Source organism: Heliangelus exortis, chromosome 2 (genome assembly GCF_036169615.1).
Source record: "Heliangelus exortis chromosome 2, bHelExo1.hap1, whole genome shotgun sequence".
NCBI classification, from domain to species: domain Eukaryota; kingdom Metazoa; phylum Chordata; class Aves; order Apodiformes; family Trochilidae; genus Heliangelus; species Heliangelus exortis.
In genome coordinates this window covers 70035837-70059667 of record NC_092423.1, presented here as the reverse complement: position 1 = coordinate 70059667, position 23831 = coordinate 70035837, and the positions used below count along the sequence as shown (strand labels likewise).

General features: G+C 44.7%; 1 protein-coding gene across 3 annotated transcripts in view; it reads right to left on the bottom strand.

Moving 5' to 3' along the window:
• RNF152 (ring finger protein 152) overlaps positions 1 to 23158 on the bottom strand; it is a 43351-nt gene extending 20193 nt beyond the window's left edge. Inside the window, exons 1-2 of one of the 3 annotated variants that reach the window (XM_071736622.1) lie at positions 23059 to 23158; positions 10328 to 10399 (exon numbers count right to left, since the gene is read on the bottom strand). The gene's annotated coding sequence lies outside the window, so the exon portion shown is untranslated. Of the gene's footprint in view, positions 1 to 10327; positions 10400 to 22694; positions 22990 to 23058 lie in introns of those variants that run through there. The other 2 variants (XM_071736623.1, XM_071736625.1) reach the window with 2 other exon arrangements.
• Positions 23159 to 23831: the final 673 nt, after the last annotated feature.

Here is a 23831-nt window from a genome sequence, read left to right as displayed (position 1 = left end):
GTGCTTGCAAATTAAGTCAAGATGCTGATTTAAAAGTAGGGAAAAGTGACTTCTAATGGAAATCTGGGGTCTCAAATTAACACATGTTATGAATAAGGTGAAATGAACACTATACCACCTGTACTAAGGGAAGTGCTGATTTTCTACCAAATACTGGAAATTTGGCAACCCATTTTCAGAACTCTGCAATACTACTTCCAGGTGCCTGCACAGGGGATGACCCATATTCTCAATCTCCAAGATGGATAGGGTTTCCCAGCTAGGCTCCCATCTCCCATAACCACAATGGCAAACCAACAGGAAAAGAGGAGATGGAAGCCAGCCATAAAACCAAGACCTGAGGGAAGAATGGGAAAACAAAGTATGCTAATTACATTTCCCATGGGAGATGATGCTAACATTCCTAAACCCAACCATTCAGCCTAATTTTTCAATAAGAGGAGGTTTGGAGGGATTTTTTTCCCCTCAATAAAGTAAACCAATGAACTTTGACAAAATGAGGATGCAGACAAAACTTTGAGAAGGTAATGCAGGTCATATCATCAAACCAGCTGTAAAACCAACTGAAGAAGAAAACAGCTTCACCCTTTTACTGCTCAAAAGCTAAGGAGAAGAGATTTTGCCCCAGGAATAATTGAGGCTTTGTACCAATATATCCCCTGATATATATTCCTTCACTACACAGCTCTTCACCATTTTAGTTCAAAAGAAAATTGCTGAACAGGACTGGATCTTGAAACCTTTATTCTCCCAAACTCCTGAAAACTTTAGCTAGGTTTACCAGAGTGGCAGAAAGACTTTGATTACAGTCTTCACAGTGGTTCTTCAGTGCTTGACATTGAAGTGAAATGAAATTATGAGGTGCTTACAGCTTCTGGATGCTTTGATCACCCCACTTCCTCCTGCTGCTAACATCTCATCCTCAAGTTACAATGTTACCAAATCTGGACTTCCCAATGGGACAAAACAACCAAAACACAGTAGCCCATTAAGTGTGAAGGGAAGCAATCCCTTTCATAATCTCCAGATCCCCATGTATGTTACAGGAATGAAAGAAAGGATTCAGAGAATTAAGTAAAAACAAGCCAACCTGATGAAAAAAAATCATTATTTCAACACAATTCAATAATCTGGAATATCAGTAGTGCTGATTATCTGCTCTCCTCAAAGGCTCCTTGTTCTTCTTACTCTGAAATAAAAAGGTAGTCTGAGCTGCAATACAACTGAAGGAGCAATGGATGTGTTGAGCATGGGCCTGTCCCATGGCTGGCTTGCCTACATAAGAGGCTGGCTTATGAATTGCAAAAACCTCTTCAAGTGCTGGCTAGTTTCCACTTTCCTCAAGGCAGAACCTCAGGCAGAAGAAAACGTTTGAATTAACACTTTTGCAGAGAGTCCCCTAACAGAGTCCTAACACTGACTGCCTCAAAGGCAGCTGGGGAAGGTAACTGGTAAAAAAGTAAGTCTGTTGACTGCAAGCTTAAGTTCTTGAGCAAAGATTACACACCACCATCTGAAAAAACAAATAAGAATGGGGAGTACTATTTAAGAAAAAGTTTAAAGATGCATAGCTGCAATGCTAGGACTACAATCTGCAACTTAGAAAGCATCTCTACTGAGAGTTACACACTGGGGACAAGCATATGAAGTATTAATACTGCCATTATTGGACATGTCAGCTTTACCTGCCTCAAGAAGACCTAAACTGGTCTTGTATTTAGCTTTAAACAAGCCTTCCATCCAAATTAATCTGTAAGTAACAGTGTTAGGGTTTCCTCAAGCCACATGCCAGTGACAGATTCAGTGAACCCACACAAGAACCTGGGTACACTCGTGGCAGAATGAAACTTTCATTCATTAGGGTGAATTGGACAAAATTATAATTCTTTTACCTTCTCCCAGATGAAAGTTTGAAGTACCAGTAATTTCAGTAGCTCAGCAGAGCTCCACTAATGCCTCCTGCTGACCCCATTCCACTTTGAAGTGCATAATTCAATATTCAGGTCAGAAAGCAAAAGTGAGTATGAGGGGAAGACAGAGACCTGGGTTCCTGTCCCTGCTCCAATGAATGTTTAATTATTTTATATTAAAAATTCATTTGGAAAAGGGCTAGAATCCAGGCAATCTAATAACCATGAAGAAAAAAAGATCCACAATCAAATGCTGCAAGACAAAGGTGGGAGCTCAGTCTTTGCTTCCTTCAGGAGTATCAGACCTAACCCAGAAAGCTCTACCACAATCTCCTCCACTGCTTACGTCTCATCAGAAGTTACCTAACTCTGGAAAGGAATAAGAAGGAACAGTTCCACATATTTTCCTGGAACACAGAGAGCTGCCAGCTGAAAGGACCTCCTCTTGATTCTCCCTTTTTATAAGCAGCTCATGTGTCTCCTTATTTGGGATGCTGGCTTTTGCAAAACTCACTCCTGGGAAAACTTCTCTTCAGGCATTTCTCCTTATCTGCATCCCACAGAATACGGTGCCTGGAAGTTTGATACCACAGTTCTTAAGGTCTTTTATGGACCTTCTACTCTGTTGAAAATGTTCTTGAGTTGCTTTGGTGTTTTGAAAACTCTGAGCTGTGTGATTGATGTTGCAAATGACAGCCAACCAACTGAGCTAAATTGAGGTAACTGCAAAAAGGGTAGAAACACCTTTGGTGAAGAAAGGGAAAATGCTGTTCTTTATTTCCTCCACAAAGTGACTCCCCATGTAGCACCGAGGGAGGTGCTGCACACACCCATCCACTTTTCCCCCTCCACTGAAATAAGAAAATATTCAGATAGCCACATCTGAAGAGTCAGTCAGTATAAAGAAAAAAAATGGGGCTATTCAGAGGCATTTCCCAAGCAGAAGAAAATACTCCAGAAGTAAATTATCTGTATCAAACAACTTGCTCGCAGGTAGTTTTTTATTTAATACTTCTCAAAAACAGAGCAACATAGCAGATTTACTGGGCAGTTAAAGTAAGCCCTCTGAACAATCACACCACCATTCAAAGGTTAAAAAGGGTGGGTGGGAGGAGGCATTCTCCTTTCAGATATCAGGAGCTGCATCTCCTGTGCAAACAGGAAGCCACCACCCAGGCTGACCCTCTGGCCAGCTGCTGAGCAGGAACCAGAGCAGAAGCAAGAGTGGGAACCAGGACAGAGACTTGCTGGGCCACCTGTCCATCCAGGAGAGCAGAATCCCACCAGCTGGCAGGAGGGATGCTGGAAAGCTCTGGTAACAAACCTATGTTAAAGATGGCCACCTTCCACCAGACACTGGGGTAAAATTTTTAAAATCAAGCATGTATGACTGTGTTTCTGTCTCAACCAAAAAGACGCCCGCAGCAAACTTTAAAAAAAAAAATCCTCTTCAATACAAGCTGCTGGATTTTTTCACTATTGCTCCTTTTTAAGGTTCCTCATCATAGTGATTGGCACCAGCATTGCCTCAGCAAAAACCACATGTACAGGACAACATACCAGGCAGCTTTTGCTGTGCCACATGAAAGCAGACAAGAGGGGCATTTCCTTTACTTTCTAGAAGCAGGTAAACTCCCTCTGAATATTTAATTCAGTATCTAAGCTATTTTCACCAGTCACTTGAAAGCTAAATAATTATCCCATTTAAAGAAACCTCGCAATTATATTTTGCATTTGCTCCCCTCACAAGCAGCTATTGGTGTTATGACGATATTCATCTTGTCCATGATAACTATTATCTGCTGTATAAATATTGATGATGTGAGTAATTACTGTTCTGTACATACACTTCTCACAGATACATATTTCTCTGCCTGAAGTAGGCTGCTGACAAAGTGCTTTCTTCCTTTTGCATAGCAATGAGACATGAGTGGAGGTGTCACTGGGAGTTGCTAGTCCTGGGGAGGATAGAAATAATATCTAAAAATGCTTTGAGTAACAACAGCTGGAGAGAGGGAACGAAGAGGTGTTTCCCTGGACTGGGAATAAACCCAAAGACCAATAAGTTAGCTAAGCCAATGTTCAACTGGCTTAAGTTTAGCTTAGGCTGTACCAAGACCAGATGCAGCTCTAAAGGGCTCAATGCTGGCCCCCACTGCTGAGCCAGGCACTCCATGCTCTTGGGATGGATCACATACAACATGCTCGTTGTATCTACCCTGTGGTTCACAGATGAGACAGGTTTATTTTCCTGGATCCAAACCCAAGCAGAAAAGCAAGCCAGTCTTGTACTGGAGGAAGAACACAGAACTGAACATTATGCTGGGGAAAACTGACTCCCAGTGCCATGGGCAACCATTGCCAGCCCATGGCCCATGTGCCACACAGAGGTAAACCTAAGACACACAACATCACTTCATAGATACCACACAGCTTCAAACTCTTTTGCCCAGAAGACTTTGTGAGCAGTCAGGTAGTCCTCTGTCTTCTTGCAACTGGCAAATATCACTAAAAACACCCCACTGCATGTCCTGGTAACCTGATCATATTGCCAGCAGCTTAGCACTTCAAAGACACAGCTTGAATAGACATAGCCCTCCCACAGGCACATGGCCTCACACTTCCAGATTTAAATTTCACCTGCAAGCTTTTAAGAGTCAACAGTATGTGAAAGACAATGGCTTCTCCTTAGTGGACACAAACTTTCTATGATATAAAACCTCAGAGTCTGAAACTCAACAAAATTACCTCTCTGGTCAAGATACGAACATTTTTTTCAGCCATGTAAAGTTTTGAAAGACTTATACTGGCTGAGTTTCCTTGTAGAAATACTCTTTTTCTAAGGTCTGCACGCACCATTTACAGCATCTGGAAATGGATGGACAAAGAACTTTTTTAAATTTAAAAAATAAAATATACTTTCTAACTGACAGATGCTGCAGAAATCAAGGGGAAACTAAAAATCTGCCTAATTCACATCTCTGCTACTGAAGATTAGAAATGGTATGAAGCTGATTCAGAAAGCAGGAGCAGAAAAGACACTGGATTCCCTACTGGAGCTGGAGGTCAGGACAAGAACAAGGTGGGTAGGGACAGACAGTGAGCAGGAAGCATGGGGAAATACAGATAATATGTGAGTAATGCTTGGAGTGCCTGAGGCAGAGAAGAAGGAACTGAGTGTTTGTAACGAGCAAAATAAATTGGTATGGAAGCCTTGATTTCTCTGTTGGTTTGTTCAAGAAACTACATATTAACCCATTATACATAATCACAGCAGCCAGTAATTTTTACGTATCTATTATACGCATATGAAGAAATTCAGAGCAAGTAGTTACAATTGATCTCCCTGCAACACTGAGTGTTAAGCAGCCTGCTTGTTCAGCATGGACTTTGTCATTTAATTAGTTCCCCTCCTACTTTCCGTAGCTTCTTTCCTTCCCCCATAATTTCAACAGTGCTTTGGGGTTTAATATGTTACAATCTCTAATGACAACTGCTGTACATCTCTGAATCTTGAAGGGAAGTTGCTTCCAGAAGAAAATTAAAGGCTGAACTCTTATCAGTAACTCCAGGCATGTTTAAGTAATACTAAGCCATATAACATAGCTTAATTAGTCCAACAGGTCCTTTAAAATACATCCATACATGACTTCATCATCAGTTCTTATAGTGACTCATTTTGGATATGAGTTGAAACAGAGCCCTGCAGAATTCTCTAACATCAACAGTGCACTCTGTAAACTGAAACGGACTGAATCCTAACTACAATGACCAAGTAACCCTCAACTTCTCTGCTCCATCCTTTTTTTTCCGTTTCTGTTTTTAGGACAAGACACAAACCAGTGGCCTCCAGCAGGTATCCAGCCTTGCTTTTACGGCCTTCTGCATGTTCCAAAACTACTTTGTTTGTACACAGACTAGTTCTGACAAATGCTACATGCACATGGAATGCTCTACTGCTAATGCAAATTATTTTGCATGCAAACACAAAATGCAGATGGGCCAAGCCACTGACAGCACAATTCCTAAGCACAGACAGACTCAAGCTTTTACACACATATTAATTTCTTGAATGCACTGAAACGTACCAATAATTTCGAAAGCCTTGTTAAAACACCTTTAAAAACATGACTCAAATCTTAAGTATTCGCATTCCTGTGTCACTAAAAAGTGAAATCAAATTTCCATTGAATAATATTCTATTTCCCAAGTATTTATTAATCCTGTGTTTCACTCTGAAATTATGGTCATGTAACTTTATAAATGCTATACCTGTCCAGCACATCCTTTCCTGCACAATAACATCACTTTGGAGTATAAAGAAATATGACCTCTACCTGCCACAACTGTATTGCCAGATTTCCTTAGAGATAATGCAAAACTGCAGCTTGACTATGCTTTCATCAGTATTAACTGGTTTCATCACATCTGTGCTAAAGTCACTACGTCCACAAAAAGAAATGCTTTCATGGGTTTGTATCCTTCCTAAAGTATCTCTCGTGGAGATGTGAAATGCAGTTTCACTGTAAAAGTATAGTGGAGATAATAATATCTTGCACTGGGCACATGGCCATCTGTTTTCATTGCTTAAGACCCAGGAAGTCAACAATGTATGGACTGCAGGACACTGCTTCTGCAGCTCTTTTGGATTTCCATCCAAGAGTTGCAAGATGGTGTTTGTGCCACCCAGACACCAAGTACCCTTTTAAAAAATGTATGAGCAGGTGGATGATGCATTCACCTTCCCCTGCAGGTGTGAAATCTGTAACAGGCCATGCAGCTGCAACCAAGGCACAGTGAAAGAGGGGCTCTTGAACTGTGATGAGGGAATGGCTAAATCACACACATGCATCCTCAAAGCAACAGAGCCCTGTACAGGTTTGAGAGGTGCACCACACCTGCTAGTATTTCCCTTTGCTGGAACAAAACTACTTTGCACCAGCTTTTCACAGGAAAGGCATTCACAGAAAGAGATTTTGCCAAGACCTGGAGATATGCACTTTACCAAGCTAGAAAATCCAGCCAAAGAACTGACTGAAAATAAATGTAAGGGCACTATTCTAATAAAATTTATTTATATTATGTGTTTCTGAAACAAAATACCAAGTATCAAAACACACAGTAATTCAAAGAAACCTAATAAGCAGTCTGAGATTCCAAGCAATCTCCTAGATTTCCAAGAAAACTACTACAAACCTCTTTCTTCTAGCTTTTTTGTTGCAGAAGGTAAGGTACTAGCAATCAAACAGAAGCTGATGTTATGGATACTTTTACAAAAAAACCCAATACAATACACTTGACAAAAGGGTTTTCTTACCAAGGAGACACATTCAGCAGTTTCTTTTTATGCACCAGTAAATTGCAACTTGTATTTCTTCAGTTTATAAAATTCTGCAGTGGCCTAGGATGTTTTCTTCTGCTTCTAATGCCTGGTGACTCCTAGTTTTTACTTCAAGAATATTCCAAGAACATTCAAGCTCCTGAGAGTCTAAAACACATGTATCATGACACAGAATGGCCCCCACATTGCTTAGGTGCACAACAACCACATCACGGTTCTCTTTTCAGATTAAGCTGATCTTCCAAAACTTAAAACTGCACTAAAACAAGGTCAGTGAAGAACGCAGGTGTGTCCTGAGGAGGAACAGTAGTGCTCAATCCTCTTTGTAATAATTTCCAAATGTTGAAGGTTTGGTGCTGGTTTGGTTTTTTTACTTTGCAGTAAAGCTCATCTAGTTTGAACAATTCCCCCCATGTTCAACAATATGGGAGGAAAGAGGAAGAACTGATACAAGAGGCTGCTCTTTCTGGGAAATTCAGTGCTTTCAGTGTTCTAGCTTGTAGGTTGCTGCCTGCTTAGGGGCCTCTCAAAAAAGAACACTGATGGGATGCACTGGAGGTCACAAATTACTGCCAGGAAACAGATGCAGGCAAGAAAGATGCACTAAAAAAGTATAACAAACAAAAGGCCAAGCAAACTGACTGCTCTCTTATCTTACTTCTTGTGGTTTTTTTTTTCTCCTTTTTAGCGTTCTGCCTGCACATCTTGCCTGCAATCAGAAAAGTGGCAAGAAAAGAAAAGAAACGTTCACGTGTTCATATAGGTAGTTATTTAACCCACAATTTCCCAACAGCTTTTAAAAAACCTGTCAAGGGTTTTCCTCTCTTGGAAGACATATATTTATTTCACACAGAAGCTCAGAATTTCATTACTGAAACCCTCAAAGGTGGTTTATCCACCTACATGACCGCATGTGCTTCTCGCATCCTCCTTGCTAAATAAGCAAGCCATACTGAAATAAAACAGGATCTGTACCTTACCCTCTTTGATCTGATCTGCAGAAAGGAGAAGCTGATACATCTGAAGAACACACAGCACAGCACATCAGTGACTTCAGAGACCCTGAAAGAAGGTGCTGGCTTTTGCTCAGACCCATGTTTAGTGAATGAAATGGAGAAGACAGGCTCCTGAACTGTGATGCAGGCACAGGTAAGCAGCAGGCAGGTGAGGCCACTTGAAGTTCACACCATACTCCTGACCAAGGAGCTGTCACCATCAGTAATACTAATATTTTTTTTAAGCTATATTCTAAAAAAATTAAGTAAGCTAATAGAAAAATAAATGGACATGGCTACCTAATACCCTAGACTTGTTTTAAATCAATGCAGCTGTGTTGTAGAAAAGGGTTAGCAAAGACAAGAAGGTGGAGAATGAAGCCACTGTTTATGTATGACCAGAATACAAAGCAGAATAACTTGCAAAGTTACTGCAAATTGCAAAAAAGGCATTTTTTCTTAATAGAAGATTTACGGAAATCACTGTTTTTTCTCTAGCGCTTTGGTAAATCAAAAATTTTTTTTTTCTCCACACACACATGCGTGTCCATACAAAACTTCAAACTCTTGCTTTTCTCATTCTGCCACTAACAAAAACACAGAAGAGAGAGGGTGAGAGAAGAAAGTAGAGGAATCTTTTCCTATCTCTTTGTATTTTGCTCTTAAATTAAAAGATGGGTGGAATACATTCTGATTTGGGAAAGCGCATTTTCCACTTGAACTGTTTCAGTCATCTGAGCATGTGACCAACACTGAGAATAAATATTTTTGAACCAAAGAGGCCAACACGTAGATTTCCCCTATAAAAACAAGAATAGTTCTATACAAAGAAAGAGAATCACCAGCTCTAAACTGACATTCAGAGGATATGAAAACCAGATCCTCCTGCACGCTGGCTCTACAGCTGCTGAACCACAGTTGCAGCACCAGCACCCAGGAGCACCCAATCCTCTGTGGAAAGCATGACACCTTCGATTCCATTTGAGACAGCAGGACACAATTAGCATGTTCTAGCCCCTCTAATCCACTACAAGAGTGGAAAGCAAGAAATAAAGAGCATTAACGGACCTTTGAGCAACAAGCCTCAGAAACTACACCCGAACACACACAAACACAAATCCTTTTTGTTTGATCTCAGTCATCCACAAGTCTCTAATGAGAGGTGTGAACATCATCTACTGATCATCTCATCAGTAATGCAAATAACCAACCTGGTTGGCTAAGCTTCTTTCCTGCCTAAGCAATGTGTCCTTAAGACTTCAGAAGCCTGGGTGCAAAAGCTGCCAGGTCCCCCTGAAATAACCTCAGTGTGACAGCTCTACTGCATATGCCAGGCTTCGTGGCATTGGGCAGCAGCTTGCTGAGCACAGCCATAAATTCGGAGCCTAGGAAACCCCTCAGCTACTGTAACCAGCTCCCAAGCTCTCTGTCCCTAGCTCTGCACACACCAAACAGCCAGATTTGCAAATGCATGCATCTCATGGAGGAGGCATTGTTCAGTTACAGCAACACACCTAAAATGAAATACTGAATACATAACACAGCAGAATGACAAATGCACTGGACTGGCATTTAAAGAAAGTAGAAAGAGGACCTTGTTTTAGTCCCCCCAGTGCCATCACTCCCTGTTCTACAGATCCTCCAAGAGTACTGTTCTCCAGCCCTGTCCCTGGATGGAGCTCAGGTTCCTGCATGCAGCCATATCTCCAGCTCCATCTCTCTCTCCCTGTATCTTGCTGCTGTATGGACCCTGGCCCTGGTGCTTCCCACCCCCTTGCCATGCCTGGGCCTGTGAATGGACACTGTTAAAGCACTTTGAAATCAAATTACAAGAAAGGCATTCTCCTGTGAAACATCATTACCACCCTGCCAGCAAACTGTGGATCACAAGAGCTTCCAAAATAAAAGAAAACCATCTATATTAGCCCCTTGCCCTTGGCATTAGGCCCATACTGCCCATTCTCATAAAATTTACAGAGATATTGGCACACAGAACAGTGCAACAAAAGGAAATCCTACAAGAATCAGGTCAAAAAATACCAAGCAGGCCTTAATCCCAGAAAAACGAAGACAAGATATACCTGGAGAAGTAACTTGCAGCTGTGGTCACTGATCTACCATGGCGGAAGGCAAGAAAACAGTCTCCTAAGCATCTGCAAAACAGCATAATTCAGATTTACTTTTAAATAATCATATTTGCAAAGTATTGCCAGGAAAATAAAGCTTAAGGAATTAAAACATTCCAAGTAATGCCAGCTCTTCAGCTCCCCCAGCCCTGCTGTGACCACATACACGTGCATTGCTGAGCACAGCTCACCCACCAGCAGTTCCCTTCCTTGCTGAAGGGTGAATTGCTGGGCTCCCAGTGCCACTCTCAGCACATTTCTACCTTCTAAGCAGCAAAGTGTTTGTACAACAGAAATCCTCCTATCAGCATTAACAGCTGTGCCCAAAGCACAAATAACACAAGCACGGACCCTGCAAAATCTCAGCGTTTGCACGTGTGTAAACAGTGCACTTCTGGAAAGGCAGGGAGAGTATTTTCAGAGTAAACACTGCAAAGATTTCAGGTCCTTGAGGATGTCAAAAGGCTGTCGTGACCAGTTGCTCACCTTCATTACTCAACCAGCCTCAGCTAAGGCACCTCTATAACTCACCGGGATCACAACCACATCTCATGAGACTATTTCAGTGCCTGCAAGGACACAAGCTTCTAGAGTAGAAGAAACATTTCCTCTCACATCAGTCCAGCTCCTTGGTGTGCTGTGCTCCCTAATGTTAGCTTGAAGTCATGAAAATACCAACCAACATCAGAGCAGGAAACAAAGCAAGAGGAACTTAGTTTTGAAACCTCACTGCAGAGATTGCAGCCACTGCACAAGGAGATAAGCAGGGGGGAATGGGGGAGTTCCCCACAGCCCAGTTGGATCCCAGAAATCCTTTTTCAGAGGTATGAGAGGTGGAAAAAACAGGTATGCTAAACCACTCAGGCAAAAGACAGCTTACACCCCAAATTACTCACAGAAAGAAAGCAGCCCTCCAAGCCCCTGATCATATCTGCTCTTATGCAACTTCACCTGCATTTGATGGGAGCAGAAGTCTCATCTGCTGAAGAGGCCAGGAATTTGTAAGACTGGGACTTGAATTAAGAGCCCACTCCTCAACAAGAACACCATGGAAGGTGTCTCCTTCTCAGCTTTTTGACTTGGTAAAAAGCAGGACGAGGCAAGAGAAAAGGCTTATGCTTTCTCCTCTTAACTAAATCACTTACACATGTACTTTTTCAAAACATGCACAACTAGGGCAAATTATGTTTGGGTGAAGGAGACTGGGGAGAAAAGTTCTCAGTCTCAAATGAAAGAAAGGCGTGGGAAAATGCTACCAAGAAAACTGCTTTTGTTAAAGTCTGAAGAAAAACAAACCTGGATGGAGAGTGTTTTGGTCGAATCCTGGATGAAGAGCACTCAAGCAAAACACCTGTCCACGAGAAAACTTCATGAAAATCTCTGGGCCCTATTTTCAAGATAGTACTCATTAGAAGTTAGCTATCCACTGTTTCCAGCTCACCAAAAACCTACTACACTTGAAATCATTATCAGTATTTTCTTGCTGTCATAGCCTTACCATTCTCTTTGCAGACAACCTGAATACTCTCTACTTCTGCTTAGACAGAAGTATTTGACCACAATGGCTATCAGGACTGCACAAAGTATGGTACAGACACTCTAGTCACACAAGCCAGTCTACCAAAATCATTGAATGACCTTTGGCAAAGACAGCAAATAAAAAATGAATGGCTGTCTCATCAATTGCCTACAAGCATACCTCCCCGGATACTTGCTGGGCCTTCTCTGCATATGGCAGGGTTCAAAACTAAGCCTGTGAGGTAAGGAATAATGGTAGCAGTGGCAACAGCCCAGCCATGGACCCAAACAGAGCAGAATCAGCCCCTGTGGGTGCAGCACACATGCAGTCTCCATCCCTGCCCACGAAGAACTTGTGTCTGGACCTGACATTCAATGTATTAACTCCCTGGGACAAAGGAGGTGTTCCTCCTAGCAGTGACAAGAGTAATAAGAAAGAAAATCAAAAGGAAGGGTATGAAGTGCAAGAATTTTTCCATTGTAAGACAGGTCATCCATTTAGGAGTGCTAATTACAGACTAAGCATGGGGGTTCCATCAGCAGAAAAAGGATCTTCCCCAGGTTAGAGGTAATTGGATGTCAGTGCCAGAAGCTGGGCACGCAGCATGGGGGAAACAGAGCCACACTGCTGGTCACCACAAGCAAAATGGCTCCAGCATCCTCGCTCCTCTCCAAGGAGAGGACAAGAACACAGGGGAAATTACAAATCCAGCACCTAGGTATCCATCCCTCACAGGCTTAGGCACCTCAACACCACAGGTGCTTGCAATACTGTTTTTTTCCCTAGCTGCAATAGAACAGTATTTCAGATCTGATTTACTGACTAGAAACAGCACGCTACTACACAGGACAACTGAGAAAGACTGAGAGCATCAAAGTGTGGAAAACAGACTGACCCAAGTTTTTTCTCTCTGTCTTTAAAAAGCAGTATGTTATACAGCCTACTTCAACAGCTTCACAAAAATGCTCGATTGTCCTGCAAATCAGAAGCTGGATGCTGACAAAAAATCCAGAATGCAATTAAAACATGGATTCCGTTAAGTTTCAGTTCCCTCTGCAATTTTATAATCATCTCATCCATCAGTTTTGAAAGAATATTAATACTGGCATCAGCTGGCTCTCCACCTCCTCTGCTGAGCCAGCTTTTTCAAAGCCCTGTCTGTGCTTCTCAGCATCTGACCACAGATGCTGTGAGGAGAAGAGGGGGAGGCAATCCAGGGGTGAAGAGCAGCCAGCAAGGGACACCCAGCACAAGGGACACACCACAGAGGAGCCTTTTCTTTCCCAGGGGAGCTCCTGCAAATAAGTGCCTAAAAACCTGTGCAAACACACTTACCTCAAAAATAACAGACAAAATAGAAAGAAAAAGGTTGCGTCTGGTATTAACTGAAACCTACCCAAACACAGACCAAATCCTAGGCATACAGGCTCACCATGACCTTCCAGGTTGGACATGGCAAGGCCAGTCATGTGCTTTTTTTTTTATTATTCATAAAATCATTTAAGATCCCTCTGAAAGATGTGTAGATCTCCCCGTTTACACAAGCCACTTCTCCCAGTTACCTTTCACAAATAAGACAACATCGTTGGCCCACAAGGACCTTTAGACCAGAGCTGAAAATCAGTCCTATGCTCCTTTGTGTAGCTGTCTTGGATGTGTGAAGTTCAGTACTCAAATACCAGCTTATGCACTTACTTATATACAGTGGTAATGCAGGGAAAATTGGTTGGTGCAAGCTTTTATCATCTGGCTTATCAATTATTTTGTAAAGGTCTATAATCCATTGAGTCATCCAAAATTTAAGACACCTTGTTCTATCATTATTTTATTAATTAAATTTGACATGGCTTATGCCTATCATGGTCATGATTTATATCAGCAATTCCCAAGAACACAAATCTGACACTAAAAATATTCTAATCCTGTTTCATTGCAGGTCAGCTTGATCTATTTCAAAACCAGATTTTGTTGGCAAGCAAAATTTCTCTGCTGGTATCATCCACTTTTTCTCACCTAGTTTAATGAATCAAAAAAAGCCCAAAGTATGTAAAGAAAGCCAATTGTTAATTGCACAATCACAAATGTGTTAATAGCATAATCACAAATTTCTGCTTCTTTCTCTCTTACTGCAGTGTGAGGTTTATACTAACTGCCCTCCCCTCCTCTGAACAAAGATGCAGGAAGAAACTCCCTGTAAATTGGTCAGAAAACTGCCATGCAGGCCAAAAGTACCTGATGGTTTGCTGGGACTACAGACATCACTTCTCCAAGAAGCAGCTGAATTGCACCAACATGCATTTCAGTTGAAAGACCAGTCTCTAGCACCTGCACACAATGGCTTGCACTATCATGTTTCTATCCATCTCCAGAAAACATAAAAGCACGAGCAGCCAGTCTTCCTCACTCTTCTGCGAAGTGATGCAATTTTAATCTCATTCTCAACCCCATGGAATGGCACATCCAACGAGGTTCATTTGCAGAAGGCAGGTGGGAATCAAGTAAGACTGCATGCAAAGAGACACTACTGAGTAGCAGGACAGACCTAAGCATACTCTTTAAATTTAAACAAGTGGTCAAGGCACTATTCCAGGAGGTACTTAAAAGATGTGTAAATATGGTACTTAGACACACGGTTTAGCAGTGGACTTGGCAGTGTGCTAGGTTAATGGTTGGACTTAATGATCTTAAAGGTCTTTTCCAACCAAAGCGATTCTATGAATCTATATAAGCTTTTATAGACTTGGCCTAAAGCTGCTGTTTTCCCATCGCCTGATCTCAGAGGATAACCACAGTAATGGCTCTTGAGTAAAAGTGAGGAAGATTAATCCCCTAAAATGCTCTATTCAAAAGCATTGGGCTTCTTCAAGAGTTCACACAGACCTACCAGGCTATTTAGATTTGAGACATCTGGAAAACTATAGGTGTCACAGGTAGTACCCAAAAGATGGGCAGAGGCTAAAGTGGTGTTACCAGAAAGCAAGGGGAAAAGCAGGTGACATTTGTTAGAGATGCACAGGAACATAGGGGAAGGAGGGGCAACTGGGAATGGTGATTTAGGGGGATGAGAATCTAGGCTGCCTAACAGACACAAGCAAATCAAAGAGGATTCAGGAAGCACTAGAGCTCTGCTCACCCAATCCTTAAATGAGATCTGAGGGCACCCTGAATCTGGACCGCAAAATCCCCCAACACAACACCAGATGACCTGCTGCTGAGCATGTAACCCCACTCTGGCAGATACCACTATCCACAGCCATACAGTGCTTCTAAGCAGGCCATTATCTCATGAGCTGGAAATTAATGCTACAGCGTAAAGGTCTATGCCCTTTGGATGACCCAAGTCACTGCAGATTCATGTGGCAGGGATAATTTTTATTTATCCACCCCTTTTCCCTTTGTACAGTTATAAAATTATGTTTCAACCAAGCTATGTTAAATTTTTAATACCAAGATTGCAAACTGGAGAACCCCAAAATAAAGATGTATAATAATGAAGAATGCCCACACCACCTTCACCCAGCTCCTCTACACACCTGCACTGATTCTATGACCACAATTCCAATTCCATGACCATAAATCATTCAAGCCCTGGAAATCAAGTGCTTTGGGAAAATGATATGGTTGTGTGATGAAAGTGGCAGCTGCCTCTCAAACCCTGCATCACTCAGTGGAGATCAGAAAGATCAGTGAATGAGACAACGCAGTTAAGAGACAATCACCTCACTTGAGGAAGTTGGACACGCCTCCCGCAGCCCCAGATTACCTCTTTCTCTGCTACAGTCTTTGGAAGATGCTGAGTGAGTCCCTGAAACCAGTTTTTTTTTCAGGTGACCCCTAATAGGGTAGTCTCCATCCTCTGCAAAACCTAGAGACCTAGGACTAACCTGCAAGAGTGCGGAGACTTATAGCTGAGGTCAGTCATCCTTGTGCTTTTAGCAGATGAACTGCTGCATCATGCCCAGTATTTTGGGGTGAGTAAAAAATAAAATCATCCCTAAGCATCTCTTTGAGACAGACAAAACTGAAGGTGTTTCAATATCTGAGCTTTATCTGTTCCTTGCCTCCATTCCTCAGCTATGAAAATGAAGACACTACCTGTACCTGAGATGTTGAAGAAATAAGAACTTCCTCACCTGCAAAGCCCCTGGGGCAGGAATTAGCAGCACTGCTCACTTCAAGGTTTGGGTGGGGTGCAAAATAAACAGATGCAGAGACACACACAGAATGTATACGTGAGGAACAGAAAATGAATTGTGCAGTAATTACCTATCTACTGAAAAAAGGGACCCTGTAAAAGGGAAAAAAATGATGCAATTAATTTAAAGATTGTATCATAATGCAGATGCAAAGGGGAGCTATGCTACGTTAGCCCTGGCACTTCCTTGCTTTTGTCCACCTGATTTTGTAACCCCATTGTTTTTCTAATGTCATTATTTTGCAGGTAATTTTAACACAACATAACTATGAGCTCATATGTTTATATCTTTCTCATCATTAATAACATGTGGAACAATTGGCAGACTCTGCTCCCAGTGTGATTGATGCCTCCAGCAGATGGCTGTAAATGATTCTTTTTCTTCCACCTTTACCAGAGGTAAAGAGCAGGGAGGAGAAAGGGATACTTTATATTTAATAAACTTTGATTCTAGGCACAAACATTTGGGGATTTTTGGGTTGTTTCAGAGGAGGAAATCGAGACCAATATCAATCAAGTGCTCTGAAAACATATCATATTGGATCAGATTTAAACTGAGGCACCGAGTAGGTAACATGCTTTGCCCAAGGACAATAGGAGAACTCCCAGTACCTGGATGCCAAATGACCCCACTGACAACCTTCTGCCCAAGCCACTGAATCCCTCCTACCTCCCACATTAAAACTTGTTTAATTACTGCTGTTAAATGCAGGTCAGGGAAGAAGCTGATCACCTCCAGGCTGTGTTTGCTGGTGAATACAAACAACTTCTGAGCCTGTCATAGAAAATACAACTGCAAGTAAATGTTAGGGTTGTGTGTGTTCATCCTGGATAATTGTTAAATTGGGTTTTTGAAGTGAATCACCCTGCATGCCTGGGACGTCAGGCAAGTTGCCAACCTGTTTCTCAGACGAGTCTGGCTCACCCTGCTTCATGAGGGAAAGCAGCTGCAATAGCAAGAACCTAACCTGTTTTTATTTGTGGATGATACTAGCTGGCAAGCAGCAGTGTGCCTGACAGTATGCTCACTATGTAGGTTTCATGCTTTTTAAGAAAACTTCTTTGTCTTTGTATACCCTCATTAATAAAAACATCCTCCCCCCATTTAAGTAGTATTTCTTACTGGCAGCTACTACCACCAGCATTACATGCTCTTTTGTTCCTAGCAGAGCCTGTAAAACCCAGAGCTATCAAGTCACTGAGGTGCAACCAGTCAGCAAAGCACCTGCAGTGTCCCAAGCACTCAGGCCACACCAGTTCTCTCTCCAGTGCACCTCTTTTGGAAAAGCTCACTGTAGAAACGGAAGCACTGCAACCCTTCTCTCTTCGCCTGCAACCCACTCAGTTTATTTAATAGTTAGCAAAATACAGTTAACAAAACCAGGCAGGAATGTTACAGCAGCAGTGTTTTACCTCAAGACTTCCTTTTTGAAGATTTCTCATACCAAAACTCAGATGGCCAGCACCATCAGAGGGACCTGCACGGGATGCCCAAGAGCCTGCTCTTAGCTACCAGTCATCTACTGTGTCATGCTGCCACTACTACGAGCTGGTGGGGAAAGGACAGAAAGCAAGAGACGTTTCTCCTTAATTAAGTGCTATGTGGCCAATAGTATAAGACTTATGCTCAGATCCAGAGGTGCCCTGCCTCACCTTTGGCAGGCAGATCTGGAGGGGGAAGAAGGAAAGAACAGCATCCTCCTTTGCGCTGTTAGCATGGCTTGGCATTCCATATCCTCTGTAAGCCATGATGGGGAGCCAGCTACACTGTTCCTCCCTTCATCTCACCTTGACAGATGCATCCGATCTTAGCTGCATCACTGGCTGTCTGAGAAGGAGTGGCATACGGGTGCTTGAGATTCAGCTCGGCCCTCTAGGGTGACACGTACTATTTTGACATTAGAGAGTGAGACTGGCAGTCTCTGAAGAGCCATGCTCTGCACCCCAGGACAACAGGCATATATTGTCTGAAGACCAGCAGCAAAAGAGACGGTAGCAGAACATGTACTGGCTGAGGAATTGCACGTGCATCCTACATGTGCTCCTTGACACCCTGACGCTCCTTTTTCTTATGCCACTGCCTGAACAGATGCTTGCTGTTGCCTTCAAGCACAGGTCTGGAAGGAAGACACATGCCCACCGTGCTGAGCAGTTATACCAAAAAGCTGTCTAGCACAGGCACTGCCTGGGTGAGGGCAAGACTGCATTTCCTAGTATAGTTTTACCTGGATTTCCAAGGCAGACTACCCATGATGCCCACACCAGAGCAGCTGCAGCTACACCAGGGCTCTTAGCAATACAGAAGCCTGTCCCTGACATCTCACAGCATTGCATCAGCTCAAGTACACACCTTCCTAAAGTAACTGTGAGGAGGGGGGGCTACATGGGAATCGGGGATGGTATTCACTCACAGAAGCTATTTTGGGAGTATTGCATGGCAATAAATGTCATCTTTCCATCAGTGTCAAATTGCCATTGAATGCAACAAGACAACAGTGATGAACACCCAGATAATCACACTGCCCCTGCACATGTGCAAGTTTGTGCATGCACACACAGCTCTGTGTTAAGTTCTGCTCAGGCCACATGGTCCCATCTGCTCTGATACTCAACTTCTCTCAGCCCAAGGTGTCCTGGAGGTCAAGGGAAGCAAGCTCCAAGCTATGGCTGTCAGCCTGCCAGCCTTAGTAAATCTCAGGCAGCTTTAGCTTGACAAACAAAAGGGTAGCCACGCTGTGAAGAGGTGTAACAAACTGGCCCAGTCTGCTGGAGATACATATCCTGCCCTTCCACTGCAGGTCTTTCCAATGTCACCTCACATCAACTCCTCCCCTGGAGGCCACACACACACCACAAGGGGCTACTAAGGTGCTGCATGTTTGACCACCACACATGCAAATGCCTGGCCAGGCAGCTGCTACCAGGCAGAATGGATAATAACTGAAATCAGTCTTCTTTCACTCAGAGAGAGCACTGCTTCAAAGATTTCCCAGTCAGTCACTAATCTCAAAAAAAAAAAAAAAAAAAAAAAAAAAAAAAAAAAAAAAAAAAAAAAGTGGGAAATTAATGATCTTTAAGATTGACAACCATTGGTGCAATCTGATTGAAACTGGCCAAATGCAAAGGGCTGGAGACAGACAGCATTCATTTCCTGGAGAAACGAAGTTAAAATGGAATATAAAAAACCAAATTAAAACTATGGCATGTTTGATGAGTGGCATTTCCCTGTTCTGCTATGTCCCAGGAAACGATGTCTTGCTCAATCAAGCTTGCGAGCTGCACAGCACACGCTGCAGTTATGCTCTGTAACTGCCCAGCTTTTATGCATCTGGAGCTGGAAGGGGCAAATTACAAACTCATTAACATCTGAAGGTTATGCTGAAGGGGTAATTTCTACAGCAGGAGGACAGGGCAGGCAAAGTAATTTGCATCTGAAATGCCTTGCAAGGGCTGAAGGACTATTACTCAGCTTTAAGCGTGGAAGCTGCTGGGACTCCTCTCCTCAAAGCCCAGTCCTGGAGGTGATCTCATCCTAGAGATTTCAACATCTCGCTCCTCTCTTTCCACAGCGTTCCTCTGCCCAGGCTGCTGGCACTTGGCCACCTGTACCAAGAGGGTGCCTTTGAGGCAGGGTTCGACTCTGCTGCGGTCGGACCAGGAACTGCTGAGCCCTTGCCAACCCAGGACATGGGGAGATGCTGCACAATTAGCTTGCACTGATGAGGGCTGGAAGGGTTTCCTCCAAAGCTCGTTGGTTAGACATACTGTGCTACAGAGCTACATCAGTTCTAGTGGCCCCTCTGCTCCCTTCGCAGAGCAGAGAACAGCAGCAGAATACCTATTTTTGTAGAAAACAGCATCGGCAAAGCAAGGAGGCAACTCTGGAAAAACTCAGAAACAGCTGTGGAATTTCTCTGGAAGAGCTGCTTATTGTAAAAAGCAGGAAAGTCCAGCCTCCCATCCCACTTCCAGCCCACTCATCCACCCACCGGATAGAGGCAAAGGATAAGAACAGGAGAGAATTTAAGGCATGCCAGGATCCCAGGCTCTGGGAATTAGTTTCCCACATTCTCCACAAAAAGAAAGCACTCACGCCCAAAATCTACTGCCTTGAACTCAGATTGCACACCATTTACTCAGCTGAATAACCATGCTCAAACTAGTGGAATTACTTGCCTGGATAACTGCTACTTGATGCATGGAAGGGTTGTACAACTAGCTGACAAATAAATCCAGGTATACAGAAGGCAATGTAAGACCACCCTTTTTAAAGGTCTGCACCCGAGGCCAGGTCCCAACATCAACAGCCATGTGGTCAAAACCACAAATCAGTGTGTCTTTGGTGCAGTCACACTGACTGATCAGGGTATCATCTTGGTCACACACCTCACTCTAGAATTGTATCCTACAGGCAGCATCAACACATTGGGGTCAAAGTCTAAAATATATTTCAGTTACTCAGAAAACTAAATTCTTTTCAAAAGGATGGCTTGAGCATTTAAGAGTGTAAGATTCATTAGTTTCCAGCAAGACTTCAGGTCCCAAGCACAAACCAATCCTCCATAAAGCTCCAGCAAGAGAAACACCACTGCTCCTACATTGTCTGCATTGGTCCTAAGGCCAGCTCTTCCATACTGAACCCAAACATGATAGGGCATTTGTTCTCAGCACCATCCATGTAAAAAAGATGTGCAAATCACATCCAGGAAAGGTTGTGAGAGGCAGCCCTGAGCTTAAAAACTCTTTCACGCAAGCCTGCTTGTGTGTATCCCTCTTTAATTTCATTGTGGCTGATGGAGCTCCTGCTCCAGTTCATCGAAGGGTCAAGGTGAGAGCCCTGAACTGGAGCCAGAAACCGTTATGAGAAAAACACACCCATGGATTTTGGCAAAGCCAGAGGGTCAAGTGAGTCAGTTGGGGAACAGCGATCAGCACCCAGAAGAACCTTCCTACCTGCCCGTTCCCTGCATGCTCTGCTATAACTCATAATAGCTCATTTAGAGTTACTGTATTTGCATGTATAATTTAACCATACTAGATTAAGGCTGAAATAATATTTATTGTCTTGCTGGCACATCTAATCTGTCTATTCCACAGCGCTGCCCAGTGCTTTCAAAGGAGACTTCATAACCCACATATAAAACTTCCAATCACGTGTGGCCCAAACCAACTTTCCTTCCCCCCCCCCCCCCCCCCTCCTCTTTCCCAAACAAGCAGTAGAAAACAAACATCTTTTCATTTGTCTCTACATACCTGGCAAGCTGTCCAAACCCTCTGACAGACCGTACAGGTTTGAACCAGTGGTTTGGGCTTCTTAAGTATACTGCCAACAGTGGCGGGAATTTTCCACAGAGCCCCGTCCTGAGAGCCACGGACACACCGGTGTCACCAACAGCAATAGCACAAGACTCTCCCAGCCCTGAAGTCCTCGGCCAGGGCTACCTTTACGCTTCAACTTTCATGTAGTTAACAAGAAGCTGAAATCCAGTCACGCACCTTTACATAGCCAAGAATAACCTTTTTCCCGCTAAAGGTTTTCTCCTAAATTGCTATTATTATCATCCCATGAGCTCTGCCTTAGTTCAGACTCAGTGGGCATTTCAGAAAGGTTTCTGCCCCCAGCATGGGTACAGAGCGGCTAAAACCAGGACATTCATGCACATCAGCAGTTAGAAGGTTACAACTATTTTCCAAAGACCTCAATCAGACCCAAAACCTAAGCAAATCTGTATCAAAAGAGAACATCTCTGAAACACAGGATAAAAAACTCAAACCAAAACAAAGGACCATATCAGTGAGATGGAGGAAAAGAGTTTCAGCGACGAAACAGGAACAGAGAAATTACTGTTTATAGTTCAATTAAGGGGACCTTATCGAAAGCTTGTTTGCTTGCTTTTTTTTTTTAAAAAAAAAAGTCACCCATTTACACAAACATACACCCTTAATGCCTCCCCAGCTACCAGACTGGTGCACACATCTTAAGCCTATCCAGAATTCAGAGGAGGTAGCGAGCTGCTGCTTCCGAAGAAGTCGCTCCACCGGACGGCATGTCGGAACAAAGCGCTCGGGCGATGGATGTCGGCAGAGCTCCTAAATCACATTTTTGCAGCTCGACCTCAGCCAGGAGGCAGCATCTAGCGCCGTAACAAACTCTGGATGCCGCCACCCAGCAGAGCAGGGATCCTACCCAAGGGCAGGGGTCTTCACGCCTGTCCTCTTGTCTGGTTAAAAAAAAATTAAAGCCGTTTGCTATGAAGAACAGAGAGATGTATAGCTCATAATGACAGCACCCGAGTTCCCGCAAATCTGCTCCGCTAACTGCCAGCACAAGACAGGGGGCAGGAAATCGAAGAGGAAAATAAAAAAATTAACCCAAAACCAACACCAAACCCTTAAGAGAAACAAAGGACACCCAACTCAAACCCCGTCAATAAGTTATCTGAATTTACTCGTTCACGAAGCACACAGATAACCCTCCTCTACCGGTAGCAAACGCTGATGCGATGCAGGCGCAAACCCCGCCGGGTTTTAAAGTACCCTCCTTTGCCCGCCACCCTCCCGGGACGCGGCGGGAAGCCCCCAGCCCCGCACACGTTTCGGCGGATCACCTGGACCTCGCACCGCGCCTGCCTTGGCCATCCCCACGGGGGGGGACGGGCACCAGCGGGTCGGGGTGAAGGGGAGAACCGGGCGGCGGCAGAGCCCGGAGCGGCGAGAGCCCTGGTCTGCCCGCAGCGAGCCGAGCGCGGCGGGGGCAGGGGGGGCAGGCGGTTACGAAACCCGCGTCTGTCTCCCCCTCTCCCGGTCGGGCGGGAGGAGGGAGGCGTGGCGGGGGGCATCCGCGGCCGCCCCGCTGCCCACCGCCGGGAAGGGGAGGAGGAAAGGTCTGCAGCACAGGAGCATCGCCCCTCGCCCCCGAAGGGGCCGGCCGGGAGGGGAGCCCCGCCGGGAGGGGTGCGGGTGCCCACTGACCTTGCCGCCATCCGCCGCCGCCATCCGCCACCGTGCCTGCCCGCGGGGTGGCAGCTCCGCGCCCGCCGCCGCAGCCGGCGCCGCCTCCCCTTCCCTCCCTCCCGCCCCGCCGGGGTGCGGGGCCGAGGCGGGGCCCAGGCGGCGGGGAGCGACGGAGCCGCCCCGGACCCCGCTGCGCCTCGCCTCACCCCACCCCACCCCTGGACCGCGGCTCCGGCGGGCTCATGAAAGCGGGGCCCCTTGGAGAAGAGCGGTGAGGCTGGGACCCCCACGCCGCCGCGCCGGGATCACCCCCACCCCCCGGTGCGCACCGGGATGGGGGAGGCGGAAGCTCGGGGCGCCCCGATCGTCCCCGCAAGAGCGCGGGCACCCCCAGGTCCGCTGCGCTCGGGGGAGCCCTCAGTCCTAAGGGAGGGCTCAGCGGTTTTAAGATGCGGCTTGTTCAGCCTCTGGGCACAGGGTGAGGGGTAAACGCACCTGAGCGCGACCTGGGTGGTGTGCTGGCAGGGCAGAGCAGCGCCCGTCCTGTGCACCCTCCGCGGGATGCGTGGGCTGCACCCATGCGAGGCAGGTTCTCGGGCTCCAGTAACTGGTGTCTTGAGCCTTGAAGATCTTCAGTCTCACCTGGAGGCTCAGGGATGTATTAGCGGTGCACACTGAAATAATAGGCACATGTGGCAGGTTGTCTCACCACCGCAGACGCAGAAATAAGGCCTCCCGCCTTTTATTAATTGCACAGAGGACGTCTGCTACTGAGCACAGGACCACGGGTG